The following is a 20449-nucleotide window of genomic DNA, read 5'->3' on the forward strand; positions in this document are numbered from 1 at the left end:
CCTCTCTCCGGCGTGTGCTGAGTCAAGGCTGCTGCTTTCGAAGAGAGGTACGCAGTACCTAGAGCAGGAAATTTAATTAATGGCTGCAGACATCTCAGGTGACAGCTATATTTACACCCCAAGAGAATTGCTAGTTACTGTAGGGATTGGGAGGTGCACTTGGAACAGCTGCATGGAGCTGAGTGACCAAACCAGATGCAAATCCAGCAGATGACTGCAGAGGAGATGATGCTGAGCTGCACTTCTCTTGAATTCCACCAGTGTCTGCAATTTTGCTCCATTAAAAACACAGTTGCTTCACCAGTACAGCACAAAGCTACCTAAGCAAACAGACACACAAGTGGTTAGGAGGAACAAACTGTTTTCACACATTTGCTTTTAAGAATCCAATCTCCAAACTTTCAAGCCCAAAATAAGGAATCCAAAAATGTTCTCCAGTATGCAGAAAATGAGGACCTGAATGACTGCAGTGCTGCATCACCTCACCGCATACTTGCTATGTGACTTTTGCACCAGCTTTGTGTACAACAGCAGTTGTAGGGGCAGCCAAATGAGGTCCCCTTTCAGAAAACCCACGTCAGAGGGTTATTAACTCCAGAGCTGTGACCTCTTGTGAGAGCGCAGCTCACTTGCCTCCAGATCTGCAAGATCTCCGAGAACGTCACGATGTTTTGCATGTGAGGTTTTTTTTTGCTCTCCCTCTTTGATATAAATATATTGAGATGGTTATCTTTAACTGTGCACACACACATGCAGGCCAAGCTGGTTCACTGAACACTGGCACAAGCCTTGTGTGCTTAAACCAGCGGTCTTTATTCAGGCAAATCCCCTGTTGATTTTTCCTTGCTTCTGTAAATTCCAGAGCCTCAGTCCAAAGCTGGCAGTGCACATTTGTTTGCCTTTGTATCGTAATACAGATGGGCAATCCTTGTAATACAGCTAAATTTATTTACTGATAGAAATGTGCAGAACTGTGATAGGTTGCTACATAGGTGATTATTGATTTTGTTCTTTTTATTCCTGCAAAAGTGGCTAGGCTAAATGCTGTGTTAGACCAAATAGACCTCTCTTACTTTTTTATCTTTTTCTTTTTTCACCAAAAATTGAGCTGGCAAAGTGGTCTTTTCATTTGAAAGAGTCTCCTAATTTGGGTCTAATATTGTATCACACGTGCTCCAAAGCACTGACAGGGCTAGATTACATCTGTGGCCAGTTCAGTTCCTACTCAGCACTTTATTTGCATCTTGGCAAGAAGATATGACAGTTTCCACTCCTCTTCCCTGCATACTAATTTCATATGTAATGCATGTTTAGCCATTTTAAAGGCAATTTTGATCATACAGCATAACTGAAACAAAAACCACCAAAACAAGCCCCAAACCCAAAATTAAAAAAGGCTATTAGGAGGGTCTCAGAGGAGAACCTAGAAAAAACAGGAGGGTTTCTCAGAGGCAAGTGGCCTTCCCAAGAGTGCTTACTGGGTCCAGTTCTCATGTTCTTTGTGTGAATTCACATGGGAGGAGGTGGACAGGAAGACCTGGAACGGGAAAGCCTGGAGCAGCAGGTTGCTTGTTCAGCCCAGTGCAGGTGTATCAGGCAGGAGATGGATGACCTGCTGAGGCAGAAGGATGCTGATGCTTCAGGAGCAAATGGGTCTCACCTGTTATGGTGGTAATTAGGCTGAACATAAAAAGAAAGTTTCTAATTTTCAGGGAAGCTTTTTAAAAAAATAAAAGATTATAAATATATATAAAATAAAAGATTAAGGTGTTTGGTTTGTTTCTGGGCAGGATTATGTATTTGTGTGAGGTGGGTGCTTTAGGAATTCATGTTCCAGTGAGGCCTTTCTCAATCCTATTAAAAAAAAAAAAGGAAGAAAATTATGTATATGAAAATAAGTCTGAGGTTTCAGCAGAGACTAAGTTGGCCTGGTTTTATTTCTAAATGGCTGTCCCCATACAGAGCTTGTGCTCCAGTGAAGGAATCACTTTTATTCCGAGACCGATAAAATTAAGTGCTGAGAATGACGTGTGAGGGTGCGATGATGTGGCCCATGCCACAAGGGTTGGTCCCACTGTCTTTACTCCTTCAAACTGATCCCATCCCTGCTGGTGGTGCCTGGGTGTACATGATTTTGCAAGACTGACTTGAACAAAATCTAACCCAGAGACAAATCACAGTCTAGCTTGTTCTTGATTGTGTCAGTTCCTGCACTTGTCTGACAAGAGCCTTTGTCCCCAGGGCAGGAAGGGAAAACAGAGATCACCCTAAGCAGTGCTGGGGCTGCAGTGTGAAATGCCCAGCAGTGGGTCCCCAGTCTGAGAGGAACATGGACCTGTTTTAGCAGGTCCAAGGAGGCCATGGAGATGATCAGAGGGCTGGAGCATCTCACCTGTGAGGAAAGGCTGAGAGAGCTGGGGTTGTTCAGCCTGGAGAAGAGAAGGCTCTGGGGAGACCTTAGAACACCTGAAGGGGCTACAAGAGGTCTGAAGAAGGACTTCTGACAAAGACATGGAGTGATAGGACAAGGGGGAGTGGCTTCATTTTGAAAGGGGCCAGGTTTGGTTTGGAAATGAGGAAGAAATTTTTTTATGATGAGGGTGATGAGATGCTGTAACAGTTTGCCCACAGAATTTGGAGATGCCCATGCCTGGAAGTGTTCAAGACCAGAATGAGGCTTTAAGCAACTGGAAACTGTCCCTGCCCATGGCAGTTGATTTGGACAGGATGATCTTTAAGGTCAACTTCCAACCCAAACCATTCTGTGATTCTATGAAATGCTAGCCATGACAAGAGCTCTTATGTTCCAGTCCCTTCCAGTTAGGAGGAGATTCAGGTGGCCATCTCAGGCTTCAGTATTGGGTGTGGAGGTCTTGGGGTCTGGTGCATGTGTGTTGGTTCCCACAGCCTTGCCCTTGTGCCTCTCCCCACTTGCAGGCAAGCTGACAGAAGCATTGTGCCCACCCTGGGACCCCTTGCCCACAAAGCCTCACGGCTGGGCTGCAAGAATGGCAAATGGGCTCCTCTGTTCTGCCAGGAGGCTGCACAGCAGCCTGTGTGAAACACTTTAGTGGCTCTGAGATATCAGCACAGGGTGATTCATACATGGGGTTTTCTCTCACTTTCTGGCACGTGAGGATGGGGAGGTGTTTGGAATTTTCTCCCCTCACAGCCCTCGCTCCCCCGCTCCCCTCTGAAATTTCTGTGAGGCACCCGTACCCCCCTGGGAGACCCTTGGGGTATTTCCTCCACGTCCCCAGCAGCAATTTCTCTGTGAGAAAGTTTTCTGAGGCTTGGCCTCACCTCCTGTGGCTCACCAGAGTCTACAAAGTGCAGGCAGGCAGCGAACACAAAGGTCGCATATGGCTGGGTGCAAATGAGCCTGTGTGGTCATTCAGAGTTGCTTTCCTCAAACAGACTTGAAAGAAGGTGTCTTTGTCTTTTCCTGTCATTATTTTCATCACTAAGTTATTTGCAATTTAGTTGCTGTCCTTTAGTCAAAATTGGGGGTGGTGGGGAAGCATCCCCCGTGTTTAGGATTGTTTTGCACCTAAGTGCGTGGCTGGGTTGGGGTTTTCCTGCTGTTGGGGATGTTAAAGACCCTCACCCCAAGCAACTCTTTCTGAGCACTGTGTCCTCACTTGGACAATCACTCACTGCCAGGCAGGGAAGAGATGAGCACAAACCCCCAGGCTGACACATCTGTATGTTGGAGTCCCAGTCCCAAAAGCTGTGTCATGCTCAGCCCCTGCCATGGGTGCTGGCTGAGGCATCCACCAGCAGGAAGGGTCACATTGTGGTTGATTTAGTGATACTCACTCATACGGACCCTAATGTTTGTCTTGGAGCTCCTGGTGTGCATGTTTCATCCAATGACCCGCAAACCACCTTTTCCTCTGCCACTTTGTGTGCTGTCTTGCTGGCCAGATACCATGCCCTACATTTTATTTCTCTGATAACATGTTCTGATAGGTTTTTTTCTTCCTTCTTGTTTTCTTCACAGATTTATCTGGAAAGTGTGACTGACAGGAGCAGCTTACTCACCATTAGATAAGTATTGCAGATGACTCATGCTGGAGTATTGATAGCTGCTGCTGAGATGGATATCCTGTTTTATAACAGCTGTAGTGCGATGCCAAGAGCCAGAAACCTTAATTTCACTGTCCATGCTTTACCATGAATATGCTTTGGGTCTCTGGCACCTTTCCTCCTTGGTTTGTCCATCTAAAGGGTTCAGAGGGAGGGAAGGTTTTGCTTCCCTCAGTGGGGTACAGGGTATAGGGCAGCTCATGTCACCTTGAAATGAAAGCTAGTGTTGAAAGGCTGCAGCTTTTATAGGACATGCAATATTTGTCTTTTTAATAGATGCCATTAGTGACTTTCCTCGATTCTTTGGGGTTTTTTTGTTTTGTTTGTGTTTTTTTCAGAGCCATTATACCCCTTCTTCAGCAGAACAAACCAGGAGGTGTAGAAACAGGTAAGGCAGCTGCTGTTGCAGCATGTTACTTTTGAATCATTAAGGGAAAAATACTGACTGCAGTAAAGTGCAAAAAAAAACGCCCATTGACTCAATGGCAAGTGAGAGTTGTATCCAATGTACTCAGCTCCATGAGAGGCCCTGGAATTGCTACATTCAGGGACAAACTTGCAGGCTACCTGAGAGCACCTGTCTGAACCTCCTTCTGCCTCCAAAACCACTGGCCTCAAGGCTGTGTGAGCAATAGGTGATGAGATTTAAGAAGTGATGAGCAATAGAAAGGAGCTTGCCCTCCGGGGAGATGCAAAAGGAGCTGAGGTGTGAAGGTGGGGGATATGTCCTGGATGGCAGGAGCTCCTGGTGAGGTGTTAACCCACATGGGATGGCAGGGGACTGACGTGACTTTAGCTTGGATGGGTGCAAAGGGCCATACAGCAATGAGGGAAATTTGGAGTTAAAAGGAGAAATTTTTCAAGGGAGCATTGCAGTGAAGGCCATGCCAGTGATGGCAGCACACGTGGCTCTGCCTGATGTACCTACCTCTGTGTGGGTGGTGTCACTGGGGATGGCTGGGACCCCACCTCTACCACACTCTTGGGCATCACCTGTGGTTCACATCATCTTTAAACTGCTGAGGATGTTTGGTTTCCATGAAGGTGCTGGGCCATGACTGAGAGGCTGTGGCTTGAGCAGTGTGTCCCTTTCACCAGCAGGAGCCTGGGACAGGACCTTCCAGTGGGGCAGTGGAGGCGTGTCAGGTGCTGCACCTGATTTCTCAGCAAACATGAACCAGAGCCTGGAAGAAAAATGTGGCTTGAGGATCTGTGCTGTGTCCCAGCAGCATGATTTGGGTCTCAGCATTTACTGTGAGAGTGATGAGACGCTAGAGCAGGTTACCCAGAGAAACAGTGGATGCTTCTGGTGGAACACTTCATCCCTGGAAGTTTTCAAAGTTAGGCTGGATGTGGGAACTCAGCACATCACTCTGGATGTCCAGAGTTACCGAGAGAACCCTTGGGGGGCTCGGAAATCCTGGAATGTTGCCAGGAGTGTCTGGTGGCTTGACTTCGATCCTTCTAAGGAAGTGACACCTGTTTGAGGACGTGAGAGTCACTTGGTAGTGAGTGGTGCAGGAAAGACACATTTATAGGGTGAAATATAGATTTTAGGGTTTTTGGTACAGGGGGGTTGTGGAGACAAGATGGAGGGATCAGGGCATGTCTCGCCCTTCTTTCTTCTTCTTGTCATCCATTTTCTGTGATGATGTTGGCACTTGGGGATTGGTTCATGGTGAAGGTGCACTTGCTAATATGGGTGAAAGGTATTGGGAAATAAAGGTAGTTTTTAGTTTTTAGTAGTTTTTAGTTTTTAGTAGTTTTTAGTATAAAAAGACACGACCGCCCCGTGGGTGGTCAGAGTGCCCTTGGCTGCCTTGCAGATCAGACCTCTGCTGGGCAGAAAGAAAATTCTGTAGATAAGAAATAATAAACAATCTGAAGATCGAAAAACTGAAGAGTCCAGACTCGTCCTTTGAAGCGCGGGCCGCCCAAGAACCACCCTACCCGTGTCCGGGCAGAGACAGACAGCCGGACCGGACATCTGGACAGAGCTCTAAGCAACCTGATCTAGTGAGAGATGTCCCTGCCCATAGCAGGGGGGTTGGACTACATCATCCTCGAAGGACCCTTACATCCCAACCCATTCTATGGTTCTGTGTTTTTGATACTTTGCTACATTCATTGGAGCTTGTGTTCTTCAGGCTGTAACAGCACTTTGGAGTAAAGAACTGGGTCCTGGTCATGTGTAATATAAAAAAAACAAACTTATTGCATCTGGCTCCAGCAGAAATCCCTGCATGATGGCTTGTAACATAGTCTCAGTTAGGTCCCTGCCTCATAGAGTAGAAAATGCCTTTAAGGCCTCCTCTGTTTAGGCTCTGCAGAGATATTCACATGCTATGAAACTACCTCAGGACTAAATTTTTTTGAGTGATAATCTGATGTTTCTCTTGGTAGAAAGGATGGGAGTTCAGCATTTGGGGATCACGTAGCATCAGTCAGTGAATGCAAGGGCCAGGGCTTCAGGAATTTTATCAGCAGGTTCTTCCACTTTGGCCATGTCTTCCTGCACTGGCATGTCTAAAAAAGCCCCAAAATTCTGATGAATGCTCTTAACCATCACTTGGTGGAAATATTTTTGGGGTAGAGAAATGAGAGCACTTGTCTCTGCCCCATTCACCTTGCATCACTGGGGTCAGGATGGCAGCTCAGAGGCAGGATCTGTGCTTCCCCCGTGGGTGGTCTCAGCTCTACACATTCAAATCGAGCACCCAGGCATGTCACCTCAATGCAGCATGAACTGAGAGAGGCACAGGGGCTTTCCAGCCCTGCAGGCCATTATTAGTAAGAGGGTTTGTCTGTGGTGTGTCTTTTGGTTCAAGCTGTGAACTGCCCCTGGGCTCTAAAAACTGCTGGTGAGCCTTGGTAATAGCATTGCAAAAAGTTTCCGAGAAGCATAATAACTTCCCTAAATCTATATATTTTTTATGTCTAAAGATGTTTGGGCATTTGTGTGTGCTGAAAGTTTGCTGACCCCAGTAGAGGGGTTTTGTGCTCTTGCCATCATTTGGGAAGCTCAGGCAGGTAGTGGATAAGGAGGTGATTGTTGGGGTTTTGCTTCTCTTTGTGTCAGTTTGGGGTGGTGGATTTGGGGACATGTTTGAGGGTTTGGTGAGTAGGTAGAACAATTTATAGCAACGTGAATAGCCTGTATGGTAACTTCAAGATTGTGCCAGCTAAGCAACTAGATCAGGGATTACAGATCCCAGGGCACCTCAAGTCCAAATAGGTTTTTAAATCACACAGGTCATTTTAAGAGAGATAATTAAGTTTCTGAGTTCCTCAGTAGTGCCTACAAATGTTCCTGCAAATGGCTCATGAAGCACTTGCAGTCTATAACTTCTGCCAAAGGAAAATGTGCTATTAGGTGGAAATTAGCTGCCCATGTGGCATTTTCTGTCTTGGAGTCTCAGGGAGTTTTATTGAGATGTGTTAATACAGCTGTGCTGAAGGTACTACTCATCTGCATGCTCTGATAACCATCCTCATGTGAAATGAATCCCTGTGGAGCTGTTTGAGATCTTGCTGCTCCTAGTTCCCAGCCTACCTGGTTGCCAGAAGCTGCTACCCACAGAGGCAGGGCTAAGGATGAGCTCATGTGCACCTTACCCCTTGTTCTGTATGAGCACAAACCCATGTTTGCTTACTGAGAGAACTGGAGCACCAGGTGGGAAGCTGAAATGTGACATATCTATTCTGCCTCCCCTTGCTGGGGCAGTGGCGGATTAAGGGCTGCAAGTGCACTGAGGTGGAGGCAGTGACATGTCAGGTGCTGAAGTTAGGCTTTGAGAGCAGCTTTGCCCTCTGGAAGTGTCTGCTTTTTTGCACTTGACTGGTGGTAAGGTGGGAGTCATCCCCCCACCATGTAGGTCAGCAGCACAGCTTTTGGTTTCTGCTGCAGCCAGGGGCAATGTAGTCAACACTGTCCATAGCTTTTCAGGTGTGATGGGCCCCTGATGAATGGGACAAATTGCACCTTCACCTTCCTTGGCTGTGTGGTAGATTCTTCATCACCTGCAGAAGCACCCTGTGCCGACTTGTTTGGATGCAGATGCCAAGGCTGCAAACACCTTTCTTTGATGAGATGTGGCGTGCCCCAGCCAGCTCACTCTGACTAGATACAATATTTGAGATGGCTCTAGGGTGGGTGAGATGAATCCTACACCTGCTGTAGCAGCAGTGCTCATGCCCAGGGCTGTCTGGGGAGAGAGGGGGGTGTTAAAGCAAGTTTAGTGGGTCCTTCTTGCAGTAAGTCTGACTTCCCATCCTTTTCTGAAGAAGATGGTGGTCAGATCAAGGCCAGCTTGGAGAAGGGAAAACTCCTGTAGGTCACTTGCAATTTGGCAGTGGCTGAGTCACCCACAGTCTGTGCACCCACTGCATCCGTGACCTGTGGATGTGATGGGGAGGCAAAGTAGGACGTGAGGGCATGGCACAAGAACAGTGCAGAATCTTTTCAGGAATAGTGGTGTTTGAGGCAGTACAGACAATAAATACTGTCCTTTTCCTCAAAGATTCAATTAGTTTTGTGGCAAAGGTTGCTTTCTGTCTTGGCTCAAGGATTTCATAATTTTAACACTTGCCTTCTGGAGGTCCACAGGCCACATGAGCATGGGGAGCACAGGCTGATGGGCACTTGGTGAGCATCCTTACTCTGGTGCCCAGGGATGGTTGTTCCATTGAGCTCTGGCTGCGTCTCTTTCCAGCTCCTAGCACCATCTCCCTTTTAGATGGTTCCTGGTGCAGGTCTATGGGGCTGGCTCTGCCATCTGCACCGGTTATGGTGGCAGCAGATTTCCCCCCTGCAAAGGGGTTCTCCCTGGCCGCTGCAAAGCTTGAGCAGGGAGCTGTGCCAGCTGACCCTGCTGTTGCAGCAGATCCGTAGATGTACTATGAGCAAGGAGGAGGGGAAGCACCTGGAGACACATCTGCATTGGACCATGTCTCACAGCTGTCCTAAGTGGGCAGCAAGCCCAGTCAGTAGGTCTGCACAGTGCCAGTGTCCTGCCCGTGTGGCCTCACCAGCCTGGCTGCCTGTCCCAGGCAGTGTCAGCATGTACAAGAGACTGGTGCTTGTTCTGTTGTGTCTTAAAGCCTTAATTGGTATCAAATCACTACCCCGAGCCTCCCCTAGCCTCATTTTTCTCTTTGCATTTGGAGTTGCAGCCTCAGTTGAGTGAAAACACTCAAGCTAAACCCTGTGCCCCAACGGCTGTTCATCTGAAAGTGCGGAGCCAGCTCGCAGCAGCTGCTAAAATAGCAGAACTGAAGTGGGGAATGAAAAGTGAGCTGGTGATTAAAACCCAATTTCCTGTGGTGGCCCCACAGTGTTCCTGCCGGCAGTGGAGACATTGGCAGCAGTGGTGTGAAATGTCTCAGCCTTCTGCCTTGGGCTGGCTGAGCACTTGCACTGCCCTGTGCTGCTCGCTTGTCTCAGTGCTTTGTGGATGCTGGTTTGGCTGAGCTCAAGGGGACGATGAGGATCCTTTTTAGGAAGGGGGGAAGGGTAGGGAGTCCATGCAGGCTGGTCCTGGCTGAGATGGAGTTGGAAGCAGCCAAATAGTGAGAACCAGGCCAGCGCTGAAGCAGGCTGATGTTAGTTGTTTTGTGTTACCTTGGAAGACATGAAAGAGAGCACTGGATTTGGGAACACTGGTCCTCTGGATCTTTTTCTCCTATCTCTGCCAGTAATTTGCCTTGGACTCACCATTTAGGACTGGGAGAGAAGAAGATGCAAGAAAGAGAAATTGCTGCTAAAGGGATGATGAAGCTCCCAAGCTGATGCTGTTTGTTCCAAGGGCATGTGGGTTGTTCACTGGTCTTATTGTTTGGTCCCTTGTGTACTAAAAGTTGTAAAAGAGCAAATGCATTAGAATTAATTTATCTTTTTGGACTTCTTGCATCAGAAGTTCATTTAAGAGAAAACATGAAAAATTGAGTGCAAAGATGATGCTGAGCTGATGGCTCTTCCTCTAAGGACACTGTTCCCCTTGCACTTACTAACATGCTCTGCATGTATGAGTATCAAGGCAGCTTCTGGTTTCATTCTCACTCTGGAAGTGCAAATCACTGCTCTCCTATCTGTGCTCCAACAGCTCCTAGGTCTGTGTTATAGAACCTGATGTGTTTCAGCAGTCCAAACCACATCATTGTAAACTGTATCCTTACTGATCAGAGCAGTAATGTGCGGCACAGAGATGGGACTTTCTTGTGCTTCTTCACCCTTTGAAGAAAGCCAGTTGCAAAACCCACTGCAAAGAGCCCAGAACCCCACAGACCGTGGTGCTTGCTCTGTACTTAGTGGTTAGCCCATTTCATTCTGTGTTTGAAAGAGCAGCTCCCATCACCCACGCCTCTTAAACCCACCAGAATCTCTCGCTAACTTTTACTCTGCAAAGGTGAGTTACTGCTTAATTGGGCAGCATGAGCAACCACTGCTTGAAATTGTTGGCTTTTACTCTTCCTGGCTTCTCTTGGGGTCACCTGGATCTCCTCCAAGGCTGCCTCTTCCTCTGCATTCATGCAGCTCCCAGTGTGGCTGGCATGGCTGGGAAGGCATCTGTTGTATGAGGTCACATAACTGCCCTGCTCAAATCTGATCAGTTTGAAGGAAATGTAAATAGAAATGTAAATGTGTTTTTCACAGAACACGTAGTGAGCACATGGGAGAGACTCACAAACAGTGAGGGAAGATGGGAGGGAAGCTGTTGGGGCAGATGTGCTGTTTCACAGCAGCCAAGGCAATTGCCCTGCATTGGTATCCTCTGCTGTCACTACTTTCCTCCAGCCCAGGAATACTCCTTTGCTGGTGTGCAACTTGGGGCATGCATGGCCAACATGCAAAAGGCAAGGAAGGGGTGAGAGGGGAATGTTGATCCTGAGCCTGGCAGAGCACCGCACGTCATCTTTCCTGTGTGAGGAGGGACAGCTTTTTTGTAGAGAAAGACTTCCTGCGCTCATGAAGAGACTCGTGACATCCTCTGCCATGGGGTAGAGGGATATTTTATGCTCTTCTGGTGCCTTTTATACCAGAGCAGTTCAAAGTGCTTTTAAGACTATTTTTATAGTCCTGAGGAAGGGATGAGCAGTAGGTTTTGCATGAAATGCCCCTTCCTGCCAGGAGAACAGCACCCAACTGTGCAGCTGCAATGCTAGGAGCCAGAGCTTTTCCAACATACTGCTTGCCAGCAAAGCAGCACCTCAGCACAGTGTCATTTCAGGAGTCTGGAGGAATAGCTACTCAGAATTGTTTTGAGTATTTTAGGAGCTATTTTGAAGGAGAATGGATTAAAGGATAGGAAATGGTGCAGACGTGGAAGGTAAACAGCTGCATTTTGAGCAGGCAGGACAAGTATGGCTTTGAGGTGATACCAGGGAACAGACTGCACATTAATTTTTGTGCATAATGCCACCATACAGATACAAAACACTTCCCTCTTTCATATCAGTCTATGGAGGAAACAATGCTTGGTTGAAAGAAACTGCATAGGCTTGGTCTGGTGGCACCTGACATATTCCCTAGTCCTGGTTCCCCAGGCCAGGAAGGCTATAGAAAACATGAAGAATATGGAAAACCAATAAAGTTTCTCCTCAGATCCAAGCCAGAAGATTGTTCTTCTGGGATGATCCAAATGTCTTTAACTAAACTCTGCAACTGAGAATGGCAGTTTTGTTGGCATCTGTTAGTCACAGCGCAGAAAGGCAGAAGGTTGTGTCACCATCCTGACTTCCAGGTAATGGTCACAGGGCTGGGAGGCCATGGCAGAAGCAGAAAATTTGGTGGAAGAGGAAGGATCTGCGGTAGTGAAGAGACATGAGAGACTGGAAAGGATGATCCCAGTGTCCATGTCAGTCTGTGGAAGAGGACTGGTGTGGGCAGCTCGCCAGTGTGTACTGATGTCACTGAGGATGGCGTGCAAATGGCAGCTCCTCATGCTGTGGTCTTTGTCTAGAGCTCTGTAGCCACCCACTAGCCTGTCTTGGATGGCTTCTCCAGTGTGATCCCATGTTCATGGCCACATCTACCAAGCAGTGCTGGCATATGGTGTATGTCAGAAACTGCATGGGAGAGCAACCAGAGGTGACCCTGGCTGGCATGAGCCATTTCTAGTGGTCTCCCTGCTGCTTTCTGGTGGTGGGAGATGTGGTCCCACCTTAAAGTGTGTCCAGCCCAGCCCAGAGATTGCAGGTCACACTTTGATGGGCCCACCCTTTGCCAGCTGTGCCAGCTTGGCTCACTTGCCAAGTCCACATTCAGCATGGAAAGTGTCAGCAGCAGAGCCAAAGGATTCCCAGGGTGTGTTGGATTCTCTTTGCAAAGCCTGCAAGGAGATGGAAAAGGTCATCTTGTCTGGGGCAGGAGAGGAGGAAAGAGGCATAAGGAATGATGCCATGTGGATTTGTTTCATTCCCTTGGGGAAAACAAAGCATCTCTGCAACAACTTGAGGATCCTGGAGATCTTTTTCAACCTAATGATACTGTGATTCTGTGACAGGAGAGCAGCATGGAAATAAAAACTGAGATAAGGAAGAAATAAAAAACTGAGAGAAAAAAAGAGATAAAATCTGCCTTGCTCCTTAGCAACCTTTTCTTGCATCTCACCTCACTGGGTCTCTTTACTACGAACAGTCAGGAATAAAACAGCAGAAAAAAAAAAGCCACAAGATGAGTTCTGAATGGATGCCAAGGTTGATTTAATTAGATGTATTGAATTTGTTAACTTCTGAATGATGTGGCTGTCACGCAGCACAAGTGACGAGCTGCGAGCGGCGACGGCAGCGCGGCACCGACCTGCCAAAAGGCTCAGCAAAGCAGAAGGATTGACCTACTTCCCTGGGCTCCATGGAGAGCACAGGCGACTGCCCTCCACTTGCTGTTGCTGTGCTCCCTGGACGGCTGTGCATCCCTCTGTGCAGGGGAGAGCTCACCAGCCCAGCACTGCCCATCATCTCCAGCACGAGCCCGGGGCTGGGTAAATCTCCGTGTGCCCTTGGGAGGCAAATCGCTCAAAGCAAGGACTCCTGCTTTGTGTGATGACTTCTGTCTTCTGGCTGACACTGGTTTTCAGCTTCTCCCCCCTAGTGCACCCTTACAAAAATACCAGTGTTCTCTGATAATGGGCCTAAATGCTGTTGCAGCTGATAAGGGTGATAAAATCACCCATGCGCACTGCCATGGCAACCTACGGCTCTTCAGTCTTGATGTGTGTCTGCTCTTTGGTGTGAGCACGGATGTGTGGGTTTGTTTGAGACTCAGCCTGGGAATCACCTGAATCTGGGGGATTTGTTTCCTGTTATGAGCTCTGACATGGATGTGGAGCCACTGAACAGCTCCTTGTCTTGCTGGCCACCCTCAGCATGGAGCAGAGCATGCTTCCCCTTGTACCTTGCTGGAGCCCTGGCAGTACAAATTGCATCTCAAAAGATTTGTCAGTGCCAGGAAAGAGGCTTCCAAAAGAGAAATTTGTTACGAAATGAATTCTGTAATGGTTATCATGAGGAACTGCTGGGTATCTGCTCCCAGGTCTGCCCTCGTGCAATGCATGTGTAGATCCAGAGTCCTTGTGCAGTGACCATAGGATCCCTTTGAGATTGGAATGTCCTGGATAGGTAACATTCCAGCTAAAGAATGTGGCAGTCTGAATTGCTGTTAGCATAGTCCAGGGTAAGGAAACAAAACCTTTGCATAATATCCACAGATGTTTTATTCAGCCGTGTGGTGAGATGTTCAGGTCGCAGCACCCACACACAGAGGGACTCGTTTTTTCTCTCTGCCAGGGTCTGGGGGCTGACCCTGGTCTCGGGGCAGTACAAAGATGAGGGCCAATCAGGGAATAGGGAAGGTGTGGCTCAGGAACATAGGAACAGGGGAAGGAGCCAATGGGGCTAACAGCTTTTTGAGGGAAGCTTCTTGTGCCTCCCTAGACCAGGGAATGCCCCCCCAGGGTATCCACAAAAGAAGTCCCAACAACTAAGTGGCATTCTGATGTTCTTCCCCTGGTACCAGCCATGAGCCAAACTCCACACATTTGTTTGACAGTCTTCTCCATCTCTCATTAGTGTAGATGCAAGAATATGTCCTGTTAAACCATGTCTGTTAAGTGGAGAAGAGAGAATGTGGATTTCCTAAGCTTCCAGCACAGAAGTGGTGCTGTTGTGATAGGGAGTGTTTGCCAAGATCTTTGGAGCACAAAGACACTGACAGAGATATTTGTGAAGTGCCCAAGTATAGAAGTGCTGCACAAAACCATGGTCTGGGTTGTGCTGAATATCACTGTGTGACCAAATGAGATGCTGACAAGTAAGGGAAGCTTTGGCACGCCATCAGCCTCCTCTGATTTTTGTCAGTATTAATCCTGGATTGGAAAAACCAGGCCAGGTAGTGGTAGGGAATATGGTGGGGAACTTGCTATTTCAGTAGGGAAATGAGACAGAGCACCATTGGGGAAGTTGTCTGTGGTCACGCAGAGAAGACAACTGGGATTTTGTTTCCCACCACCCAAGCTTAGGCCTTCTCCTCTTCTTGCCTCAAGTGTGCCTTCTTCTCCTGGCCCTACAGCATCACTCAGCTTAAGGGGAGAAGGGTTGCTTGGGTGGGGAGATGAAAGAAGAAATGTTATTTCATTAAGCAGTGTCAAGAAATTATATGGGAAGAAGGAAAAGAGGATGGATGGAAGGAATCCAGCTGTCTTCTTCTGCAGAGAAGAAATCTCTTTGTAGCCATTGAGGCTTCTTTCAGGGTTCATGATTCGGCATTCAGGTTGGTTGTTGATAGTTGGGATGTTTTCATTTTGACTTCATCTGTTGACAAGGCAGTAAGAGCTCTGTGAGGATGCGTATCTCTCCATCACATATGACTAATTGTACTGGGACAGCCGTGAGCACAACACTTCTGTTTTCCTCCAGAACAGCTCCATTACAGACTGCCTGGTAGCTGAGCCCCAGCAAGTGTTTTTGCAGTTTTGCTGATTGTGCAGCCCAGATAACCTGTGAGAGAGCAAACATGGAAAGTGTTGAATATTCAGCTCAAAACCCAGAAAACAGTCTTGTTTCACTGCTTGTCTGAACTGAGCTTTTAACTGCGTGTTGTAGGTGCTTTTCAGGAAAGTCATCTCGTCTGGGACACGTCATCTGGCAGCAAAGTGCTCCCATTTAGGGACAGCCATCAAGAGTGCTGCAAAGGCCAGGGCTCATGGCTTGGCACTGTTGTCTTTGCAGCTCAGTTTTGTGTTTTACTTTTCCCATCTCCTTGGAGAGCAAAGCTCAATCTGTGCAAAACAGATGCATTTTAAAACAAATTTTTTCTTAATCTTACACTCAAACTGTCTCCAAAAAAGCCAGTACATAGCAGAAGCTAGCAGAAGACTTTCTCCGGATGTTTTCTGCTATTCATCCTATTTCTGCAGCAACCCAGGAGTTTTGGTACAATGTAAGTACTGAATTTAAACTTCTTGGCATTAAACTGGTCGCCCCCTGCTCCTCAGGGTAACAGCTGTATTTATGCATGAAAGCCACACTCTCATTCCTCAAGAAGTGTGTCAGCACAGATGAGCCTCTGACCTGAATGTATCAGCTCAGTGGTCAACAGCCTTATGCAGAAAGAGCTTTGGTGTGCAACTCTTCCACTTGGTGAATTGTATCTGTGTATGGATTACAACAGAAAGTTCTCTACAAGAGGCCATTCAGGTTTAAGGCTGCCTTTGCCTTTGATGAAATCATTGCTTGCTCCTCAAGGAGATTTGTGATATCTGGAATCTGCATTCATAGTGTACAGGTGGGCAGTCTGTCCAACACAGGGACGTAGTGGAGATTTTGTGACTCTTCCTCTGTCCCTTTTCCCTAGGAGAGAAGCCAGTGTTCCTGCCTGCAGCAAGGCACCCCATCTGATTTAGGAGCGCAAGACTACTTCTGTCATGATGCCGTGACAAGGCCAGGGTTCTGTCTGAGTGTTAGAGGAGAACACTCCTAGTCAGCAGGAGAAGGATGATGCACCAGGAGGTAGCCAGTCAGTGCAGACCTTCTGAGGGCTTTGACTTCTCATAACAAATTCACTGAAGGTCCATTTCAGTCTGTTTCTCCTCTCCTTGCTAGGTTGGCTTTGTTGTTTGTTGTTGGAGGACAGGAGTTACCTAAGGAGCTCTGGGCAACTGAATAGAGGAGCTGAGCTTGGGATGTGAACTTGGCAGCTGCAGACACCAAGGAGGAGACTGCTGACTGCTCTCTTGAAAGTGCGAGAAATCTCTGGACATGGACGGAACATGCATGGCATTATGACTGTGATCTGCCCTGGATGAGTGCTCCACAGATGCTCCTTGCAGGGGCTAATGCATGTCTGCAGCTCTTAATAATAAGGATGTTTCCCAATGTCCCCTGTCAGCCTTGAGCAGAGTTCCCGTCATTCCTGCTGGATGCCCTGCGGTGGGAAGAGCAGGCGTGCTGGCTGCCAGTTCAGGTCTAAAACTGATGTCTGTGCAAAGTCCATCCTTGTCTGGACTCCAAGGGGCTGCTGTGCACAAGGCCTTCACACAGCTTCCTTAACAGGCTCCTTTTCACTTTTTTCAGGGACTTGCACTGTGCTTCATTTCAGAGTGATCCAGTGAATTAACATATTGTTGCTGCTGCCTGGGTAATTGCATGCCCGGGGTCTGCTCTGCTCCAGCACAGTCTTCCCGGCTTCCCAGACAGAAAGCATCCTTCTCCTTTGGCAAACAAAGTTGCAAAGTATTGCCCTGAGGCCTAGCTCAAAGATTGGAGGAATGGGAGGGTGGAAAGAGGAGAGGGAAGCTGCTTTTGAAGGTATATCTGGCTTCAAGAGCTTACCTATCAATGAGGTGCTGGAGATGGGGTTTTTCAGTCTTTATTTCTGTACAAAAATACTAGTTTTGACTGCAGCTGTGGTTTTCCTGCTGATTTATGCAGACATTAGTATGGGTGCAGTTACAGAAATTTAGTTGAGCACAAGTCACCATGAGGACTCAGAACTGTTTGAAATGAGCTGTCCTGGGTCACACAGGAATTTCAGTAGAAGTTGAAACTGAGCAGTCTGATACCCTCTTTGTACTGAAAATAAAACTCTTTGAATAGGTAGGTGTAAAAATGTTTGCTGGTCTCACTTCCAAGTGCAAAAAATCTCACATGTGGATAAACCCTTAGAGCCTCTAAGTTCCTGTGAGACAAGACCACGTCTCAGAACACTTTGGTGAGCATATTATCGAAACAGGGTGGGTTTCTTGATGCAGATGCAAGTTTGCATTTTTGAAAGATGATATTTGGTCAGGACTGACTTCTGGTGGGGAACTGGCATTCCTTAAGCAATGGTCTCCAAAAAGAAGTGTGGTTATTTGCAACATGAGGAGGGCAGCTTTACCTCCTAGCACAGCTTGGCTATCAAACAGATGCATTAAGAGGATGGGGAGCATCCAAACTCAAGGATAGTAGGGAGGAAGTTGATTTATGGCTCTGCCACTGACTTTCTTAGTGACCTGGGGTGAGAAGACGAACCTCTCCTTTTCTACCTCCTCCTCTTCTGCCCACCCAGCACACATGGCAATCACCTTGTAGTTTGTATAGGTCCTTCTAAAAAGCTGGAACTTTGTAGTGCTCTCTGTGAAGTCCCTTTTCATCTTCTCAATTGTGAACATTTCCTGTCTGTTAGCAACATAAGCTATTTTGACTGAAAGGAAGACATTTTTCCAACACTTTTTTTGACACAGGGGTTGGAGAGGATGATGTGGCCATGTTGACAGTGTAGCTGGGTCATCCTGCACCAGAGCTGTGCAGTTTGTGGGGCAGAGGGAAGGCTTCTTGAGGCATCTCCATCTTGTGGAATAGAGGCTGCAGCCTTGGGCAGTATATGGAGAGCCCTTTTGTGATTGGCTTAGCCACGGGCCTTAGGGAATCCTAATTGTTCTGTAACTATGTGTGTGTATTTATGCACATACACAGGGGAGGAAGATGGATGTGTGTGTGCTGCAGGTAGGACATGGACGAAGGTTCCTTGGCCACTGGCACCCCAGCTGAGATGAACAACTGCATGTGGGCCACTGTGGGACTGCATGCAGGACTGGGGTTTGTCATGTCCTGAGAGGAACATAGGCACAAGTGCCCAGGGGTGCCTTCTGGGCCTTCATGGCCTTGGATCTGGTTGTTTCTCTAACTCTTTCACTTGGGGGATATTGCAGTCCCTGAGCACTGAGTGATTCCCACCCTTTCCTCCAAAGCCTTTGCACTGGTGGCAGTTTGGAGATGGCCTGTAAGATAATGCAGGCTGAAAGGGATCTTGGGTGGGTCAGCTGTGAGATCAGACCAGGTTGTTCATGACTTTATTTGGTCAAGTCTTGCTTTCAGTGAACTCAGCTGTGTTCCCAGTGACCCCCCTGCAGGCGCTGGGGCTGCTGCTGCATCCCTCAAAGCCAACTCTTGCTCTGGTTGAACAAAGCCCAGCTCCCACACCCTCTTCTCTTTGGCAAGTTACCAGTGCTCCCCCACTGCACTTGCTCTAGTTTGTCCATGTGTTTCTTGTATCAAAACAAGATGCAGTGTCTGGATGGGGTCTAATGAGTGCTGAGATCTCCTGGCTGTTTCTGCTCCTGCAGCCCAGTAGGCTCTTGGTCTTTGCTGCAGTTTCTTTCCTAAGGTCCAAGTTAGCCTGTGGCCCCAACAACTGTCCCAGCCCTTGAGGAGTGGCAGAGCTGCTGGGACATGGGGCTGTGCCCAGCTGATAGTTAAATAGGACACCTGTAACTGTGCTTGGAAAGCCTGAGTGTTTGTCCACAACCTGGAAGGAAGAGGAGCACAGAGGAGCCCTGGGTTGACAAAGTCTTCTTCTCGCTGCAAATGGTGTGGGCTCCTGTAGGGAGAGACACAGAGCCCAGACAGAGGAGGCAATGACCTGAGTTCTGCAGTAAAAAGCAAAGAGGTCTAGTGTTATAACTACCACTGTCTCACTTACTCATCTGGAAAGCAAGATTTTACTCTCTGCTCTGCTTCCTGTGGGGCTGTGACTGTTGATGGCCATGGACAGCTGAGGTCCTGCAATACCAGTACACTGGGCTGTGGAACGTACCTCACTGTGCTCACTGCTGGGCTTGAACCACCACCCCTGGAGCCATGAGCAGAGGAATAGTGTGTATCCATGTATGTATACCATTCTCAAACAAAATGCTGCAATTCTGTGCTGTGCTGCCGAGTTAGTGTGTGAGTTTCAGAGCAGCAACCTATATTCTTGACGATCCAAGAGCCTTGGGAAAAGATCCATTTTTTAATGCTGTACTAATTTAATAAATGTCTTTTTTTAGAGTAGGAAGGCAGCAATAAAAGACAAAAAGGAGAAAGAAAAGACAGAAAGACCTGTACAATAATTTTAAAGATTTTCTGCTTTTCCGTTCATGTTCTTTTCAGGAAATGAAACTGGCTATATATGGTATAGGATTGAAACCACATATCACAAGCCACTGTCAAGTTCATGAAGTGACCACATTGAAAAAGTAGTGAAAAATGGGTTCTTACTGGTGCCTTCCTTGCCTGTAGGAATCCTGGCTGCGGCTTGTGATTGTAGTAGGGTGAAGATTTGCATTTTGAAGTTGGCGGTTTTCCTTTTTGCTCTTCCACTTCCTACAAACTAATTTAGTGCAGTGTTAATTGTGAATCTGGAATGCAAATCAACTCACCTGCTTGTTTTTTCTTTCATTTTCAGATTTTCTAAGTATGGAAGCTCTCCTGAGGAGCTGCATTATGTGCTGCAGCCCCTGGGATGGGATGCAGAGCAAGGAGTGAAGAAGGGCTGCGATGTGCCACTGCTTTTGTGGGCAGAGGGGCTTTCTGGCATGTCATATGGTGCCAAAAGACATTTTACTCTTGGCAGCAAAAATCCTTATCCTTCTTGGTTTTTTTTTTCCAGGACAGATGCTATTTCCTGTTAGAGATGCTTTGTATGCAAATCAAGGTGATACAACAAGAAAAAAGTCCTGAAAGCAATCGCACTGATAAACTCAGCCCACTGGGGAATTCCTGCTTATCATTTATCTTTTGTTTTTTCAGTTCTGTACAAGATACTTCTTTGCCTGTGCTTTCTTACAGTCTTTAATGTTTGTCCTGCCAGACCTCTTGCTTGTGAACTACAGTGCTTGCATTTTGCAAGGCTCCATGTCAGTCTGCACAAACAAAAGACAGTAAGTGCTGGAAATTGGGGTTAACAGTCCCCGTATTTCAGTTTGATCTTGCATTGATCTGGTGCTTTCTTAAATTCAAGGCAGACATGAGCCTCACACTACAGATTGCCACGTGCCTGTAGTGATGATCTGCTGGAAAGGTGATCCCAGAAACCTCAGAAATGGAAAAAAAGAGAGATAAAAAG

At 47.4% G+C, this 20449-nt stretch overlaps 1 long non-coding RNA gene across 1 annotated transcript in view; it reads left to right on the forward strand.

The window, feature by feature from the left end:
- The window catches only part of LOC136555576 (uncharacterized), an 87166-nt gene extending 67262 nt beyond the window's left edge, over window positions 1-19904 (forward strand). The window contains exons 4-5 of the long non-coding RNA XR_010783507.1: window positions 4004-4477; window positions 19790-19904. This is a non-coding gene — a long non-coding RNA (uncharacterized lncRNA). The remainder of the gene's footprint in view (window positions 1-4003; window positions 4478-19789) is intronic.
- Window positions 19905-20449: the final 545 nt, after the last annotated feature.

The sequence above is a fragment of the Molothrus aeneus genome, chromosome 1 (genome assembly GCF_037042795.1).
Source record: "Molothrus aeneus isolate 106 chromosome 1, BPBGC_Maene_1.0, whole genome shotgun sequence".
In the NCBI taxonomy this organism is placed as follows: domain Eukaryota; kingdom Metazoa; phylum Chordata; class Aves; order Passeriformes; family Icteridae; genus Molothrus; species Molothrus aeneus.